Source organism: Haliotis rubra, unplaced genomic scaffold, assembly GCF_003918875.1.
Source record: "Haliotis rubra isolate DU_JTF1 unplaced genomic scaffold, ASM391887v1 Scf953, whole genome shotgun sequence".
Classification (NCBI taxonomy): domain Eukaryota; kingdom Metazoa; phylum Mollusca; class Gastropoda; order Lepetellida; family Haliotidae; genus Haliotis; species Haliotis rubra.
Window position 1 is genome coordinate 141075 of NW_025767694.1, and position 6744 is coordinate 147818.

Genomic DNA, 6744 nt, shown 5'->3' on the forward strand with positions numbered 1-6744 from the left:
GCATATCCCTGTGACGTGGAAAGGCGCTATATATGGCCTATTATTATTATTATTAATAAGGAGGCGTGCACAAGAGGTATGCACAGGGAGGCTGTGGTATCAGTAAAAGATTTGTTAGAGCTTCTACTCAAGATTGTTTAGACTGAATTAACTTGTGGTATTTATGATTTAAAGTATCATATTCTGAATCAAATAGAACAATTCCTCAAAACATCAAAATCACTCTTGCCGAAGTGACAATCAAGATAGGTTTGAAATTCAGTTTTAGAAGTTACCACGGTTGTATGACAAACTGACATCCTAACTCATAGCCTATTCAGCTAATAAAGGCCATAAATTGATTAATCCTTTGAAAAATAAAATGACAAATGTGCTGTGGTATTTTGCAAGTGACATATTATGTCTATATTAGATTATGGACCATGTTTTTATGCATGCCTCTACACTAGTCTAAACGTGTGCCCATATGAGTGTGAGTGGATACGTTTTGTCCAACATTGGGGTACGAGTCCACCCCAAAAGTTGGGTACAAATCTCCGTGGGTTCGGACTGTCCAGTTTCCGTCAGTAACATAATGTATTTAATGATAATCCCCATAGATATTCCACGGAAAACTCACGCAGTTGCCCTTTGTTAATGGCTATCTAGATAAGTCGTTTGTCCCAACTCAGTTGCCTAACTGTTTGGTGTCTTCGTATCCTAACTGCGTGGATCATTGCTGGATCGCTCACTGTGGCTTGCTGACCTGGAGATGATTACTTACAGGCCGTCGTATCATTCCTGGAATAATGCTGACTGGTGTAAACCAAGAAAAACACACAGAGAGAAAGGGTGGTGTATTTATTGTCCAAATTCACCAAACTGAGCTCATACGTACTTCCTTTCAAAAGCTTAGACTCACTTAAAACACTCCCTAAATGTTATGTATATATATGGTTACATCGAAGATTGATTTCTCCACTAACTTGGGGGAACCAACTGCAAACCGTATGCAGATGTGTTGCACGAGGATCATGCATCATATTGCTGAAAAGCATGTGCAAATATCGTGCATGTGAACAACTGCGTTTCGGTGTAAAGTTTTGTTAAGAATTCACCAATTTTCACTGATTTTTATCATTTATTGAACTCAAGACAATAATCTTTTTAACATTACGAATTTGTTGTATAATATATTAATTCATGTGTAAACAGTACCTTTTAAACAGTATGGAATATTTTTGCAAAATGTAGTTTAGAACAGTTGACTGAAATAAGTGGCTATATTTACACTAGTGAGTCAAAGCTTTTGAAAGGAAGTATACAATGCTAAAATTGGAGTACTCCACGTCCTTTAGAATTATATTCATTCTGAAAGTATTTTAGCAGGAAGAAGATGAAATGCCATATTACCCCAAGTTAAGTGCCTAGTCATGGTCACGCAGTACATAGTCCGTTTGGCTCAAAAGTGGACCGATGAATTGCAATCTAACTCAAAAACTAATAAACATAACATACTCAATGAAACGCTGATCATAATCAAAACATCATACCCACTCTGTGAGGTTTTTGCAGAATTTTTGTCCTTGAACCTAAAAAAGTTGTTTAACAATCTATCATTAAAATATTGACACAGTTCACTATTTGTTATGAGGGAGGAGTGCAGAGAAAGGGACAGCCAGGTGTTCGAGAAGCACGTGCACTCGTGTGATGCCACGATAAGACTTTGGGTCTCTCGGGTTGTCCGCTCCAGACTTAGGGGTAGGGGTAATGATCCCCTGGGCCGAGTTGGAGGGTACATGACCAGTCTCATAACATGTAGAAAACAGTTTATGAAGATAATCTATACAGATGTCATTTGTCAAAACATCAACTGGAATATTATCGAAACCCGGTGATTTCCCTCTCTTAGCTTGACTTAGTGTGATCAGTAAATAGTCCTAAGACTCCTAAGTCAACTCCTAAGACCTAAGGGATGAAATGAGACTAAACAATATAGCCGTGAGAAAATTAACTTGGTACCCCGACTCAAGGTAGTAATTAGCCAAAAGTGTCCTTGGTAAATTGTCAAAGTTTTCAACTCCTAAGAACTAAGGGATGAAATGAGACTCAACAGTAAAGTTTTAAGCTACAAACATTAATTTCACACATTCACTGATGTAACGGCCAACATCACATTACTTTTACATTAACAGCTGTGTTAGTGCTTTTTTCTTTAGCGGTATGCATTTTAACCTTTGAGTTTGCAGTAACCTGCCTTGAGCACGGACTTTTCAAATCTGGCAGCGCACATGGTCATTAGCACGACAAGTTTCGTTGAGACAAGTTGAAAATGCCACCGCAAACAAACGGTAACTATTTTATCATCAATGTAATGTGTTTTCTTTGTTAAAGTAATCTTTCATAAAAGTAGGGAAAGTTAGAAGTAAACTTCATTCATTCTAGCTTTCATTTTGTATTTGAACTGGATATGTGTTAGCATTGTTTATTCAATTTTTCATAACAATTTATAGGCAATTACCGCAAACTTACAAATTATGTTTGTGTAATTTCACCTGCTTGGTTTATTTAAAGTGGTAGTGCTAGTTATATTTGGTGTGAATATTTTCAGTGAAGGAAACTTTGTTTTGCCTTTTTTAAGAACTACCGTAAATGCCCTAAATATTTGCATCGATTTATTTTCTAAGAAATACATTTTATTTTGGGCTTTTCTTTGTTTATAAGTTTAAGACATATTTCCAAATAGCTTTGGCATAAGGCCATTGATATTTTATTTACAATATTTCATTGCATAAGGCAATTATGTTCTTTTTCCTAATTGCATAAGACAGTTGTAGGCATTATCATTCATTATTGTCTAAGGCTGTTTCAGGCTATGTTCTCACAGGTGACTGGATAAAAATGTTTTGTTTTTTTTGTATATGATATACTATAAGTTACTATTATTGCTCATGTTAGTAATTAAGAATTTTGTTATGTTTTTTCAGTCAATCTGAATCTGAAACAGTGAAAATGAAACTGAACTGTAAGGATGCAAGGTTAAGAATGAAGAAGGAATACAATAAGAAAGAAAGAAAATCACAAGAATAAAGAAATTATAACAAGAAACTGAGTTTGTGCACTCTAGAACATACAACTGATATCCTAACAGGGAATGTGTGTAATGGAACACCATGAAAATCAGTAATTTCATGAAATCCCAGGGGGTCACAGGGATTTCATGAAATCACTGACTCTTTTAGGGATTACGTGAAATCCCTGGTTTTACACATTCCCTGTAACCAGAGACCATATAATAACCTATTATATGGTCTCTGCTGTAACATATACATGTATAGATATGAAAAGCAAGTATCAGTGTAAATGGTTAAAACTCGTACTTTGTGGTAAAATCGTTCATGTTCCAACTAGATCCTCAGAATAATAGCACAAATAAATCCATCATATGAAATGCCAACGTGGCATATTCAGTTCCAATGTGCCGAATGGCTTGTCCTTTCCTTACACTCCGGACCTGGGTACTGAGCACTTTGTGTTTAACCAAGTCAAAAACCCAAGCTACAATTATATAACTCCCAGCTGAAACATGGACAATGAGAAGTGGTGAGTGGTAAGCTGACCGTCAGAGTTAAGGTGAACAGGTATCTTTAGGGAATTTGGTTAATGATTTGGTATCAACACAGCGAAAGCGAATCAAACTATGATTATAGTAGGATGTAACAGTAGCATGGCCAGACAATGATTATAGTAGGATGTAACAGTAGGACGGCCAGACAATGATTATAGTAGGATGTAACAGTAGCATGGCCAGACAATGATTATAGTAGGATGTAACAGTAGGACGGCCAGACAATGATTATAGTAGGATGTAACAGTATGAAGGCCAGACAATGAATATAGTAGGATGTAACAGTAGGACGGCCAGACAATGAATATAGTAGGATGTAACAGTAGGACGGCCAGACTATGATTATAGTAGGATGTAACAGTAGGAAGGCCAGACAATGAATATAGTAGGATGTAACAGTAGGACGGCCAGACTATGATTATAGTAGGATGTAACAGTAGGAAGGCCAGACAGTGATTATAGTAGGATGTAACAGTAGGACGGCCAGACAATGATTATAGTAGGATGTAACAGTAGGACGGCCAGTCAATGATTATAGGAGGATGTAACAGTAGGACGGCCAGACCATGATTATAGTAGGATGTAACAGTAGGACGGCCAGACAATGATTATAGTAGGATGTAACAGTATGACGGCCAGACAATGATTATAGTAGGATGTAACAGTAGCATGGCCAGACCATGATTATAGTTGAATGTAACAGTAGGACGGCCAGACAATGATTATAGTAGGATGGCCAGACAATGATTGTAGTAGGATGTAACAGTAGCATGGCCAGACCATGATTATAGTAGCATGTAACAGTAGGACGGCTAGACAATAATTATAGTAGCATGTAACAGTAGGACGGCTAGACAATAATTATAGTATGATGTAACAATAGGACGGCCAGACAATGATTATAGTAGGATGTAACAGTAGGACGGCCAGACAATAATTATAGTATGATGTAACAGTAGGACGGCCAGACAATGATTATAGAAGGATGTAACAGTAGGATGGCCAGACAATGATTATAGTAGAATGTAACAGTAGGACGGCCAGACAATGCTTATAGAAGGATGTAACAGTAGGAATGCCAGACAATGATTATAGTAGGATGTAACAGTAGGACGGCCAGACAATGATTATAGTAGGATGTAACAGTAGGACGGCCAGACAATGATTATAGTAGGATGTAACAGTAGGACGGCCAGAACATCATTATAGTAGGATGTAAGAGTAGGATGGCCAGACAATAATTATAGTAAGATGTAACAGTAGGATGGCCAGACCATGATTATAGTAGAATGTAACGCCAGGACGGCCAGACAATAATTTTAGTAGGATGTAACAGTAGGACGGCCAGACTATGATTATAGTAGGATGTAACAGTAGGACGGCCAGACAAAGATTATAGTAGGATGTAACAGTAGAACACGGACCACGACTACAGGATGACAGTGGACACACAGGACCATCGTGCACAGACAGTATGAATTTGCCATGGACACCAGATTAAACGACAGGATGGATGTAACAGTAGGACGGCCAGACCATGATTATAGTGGATAACAGTAGGACGGCCAGACAATGACAGTAGGATGTAACAGTAGGCAGGACAGACATGAATGACCTTAAATATGGTGGATGTAACATTAGGACGGCCAGACACATGATTATAGTAGGATGTAACAGTAGACAACTAGACCATGATTATAGTAGGATGTAACAGGTAAGGACGGCCAGACAATGATTACAGTGGATGTAACAGTAGGACGGCCAGACAACGATTATACGAGGATGTAACAGGACAGGACGGCCAGACAATGATTATAGTAGTGATGCTAACAGTAGGATGGCCAGACAATGAATAGTAGGATGTAACAGTAGGACGGCCAGACAATTATAGTAGAATGTAGCGCCAGGACGGCCAGACAATGACAGTAGGATGTAACAGTAGGACCGAACAGACAACACAACAGACACAGGACCACGACAACAGGATCCACAGACCAGACGAATACAACATGGACAGACAATGACAGGACAGGCCCGACAGACACGAACAGGACGACGACACACCATGGACAGACGCACAGAGAATGACAATAGAAGGACAAATGGCCGGACAATGGACCCGGCCCAGGACAACAGGACCACACACAGCCACACGACGAACGACACAGGACGGCCGGACCACGAGAATGGACAGCCGGACAACGAGGACACAGACGGAACACGACAAGGACAGACAACGAGACGCAAGGACACAGACAAGGACCAAGGACAGAGAATGGAAGGACGGCCCGACAATGGAACAGGACACAACCACAGACAACAGGACGACCAACACAGACAACGAACACAGGCATGGACAACGAGCACCGACCACACAACACAGGCACAGTAGACGGCCAGGACCCATGACACGGCCAGACAACAGGAACAGACGGCCAACGAATGACAGGACAGACAGTGGACGCACAGACAACGGAGGACAGACACAGGACCCATGACAGGACATGTGGACGGCCAGACAACAGGACCTGGCCCGGACAACGACAGGGAAATAAGTAGGACGTCCAGACAATGAAGGACAGGACGGCACAGGGAAGGACCATGGATGGAAGACAATGAATACGGCCTGGACACAGTGAACAGAGACAAAATAGGACAACGCAGACACACAGGGACAACAGTGGACACCATGGACAGGGATGGAAGGAATGGACGGACAGATGGACAGGACATGGACGGCCAGACAATGACAGGGATGTAAATAGAATGGACACACGGATGGACGGAAGACTATGGATGCACAGGACGGTCTGACCAAGAATATAGTGGACAAAATAGGACGCACAGATCATGATTATAGTGGACAGGAATGGAAGGACGAATGGACATAGTGGATGGACAAATGAAGGAAGGAAGAAAAGGATGGCACTGACCAATGACATATAAAAGGATGGCCATACCAAGGACAGTGGACAAGAGATGTGGACAATGGATGGAACATAGTGGATGGAATGGAAGAAGAGAATGGACAGAATGGAATGGCCAGGACAGGACAAATATGGAATAGTGGATGGCCAGACAATGATTGAGGACAAAATGGATGGCCAGGACAATGGATGGACGGAAGGACAATGACA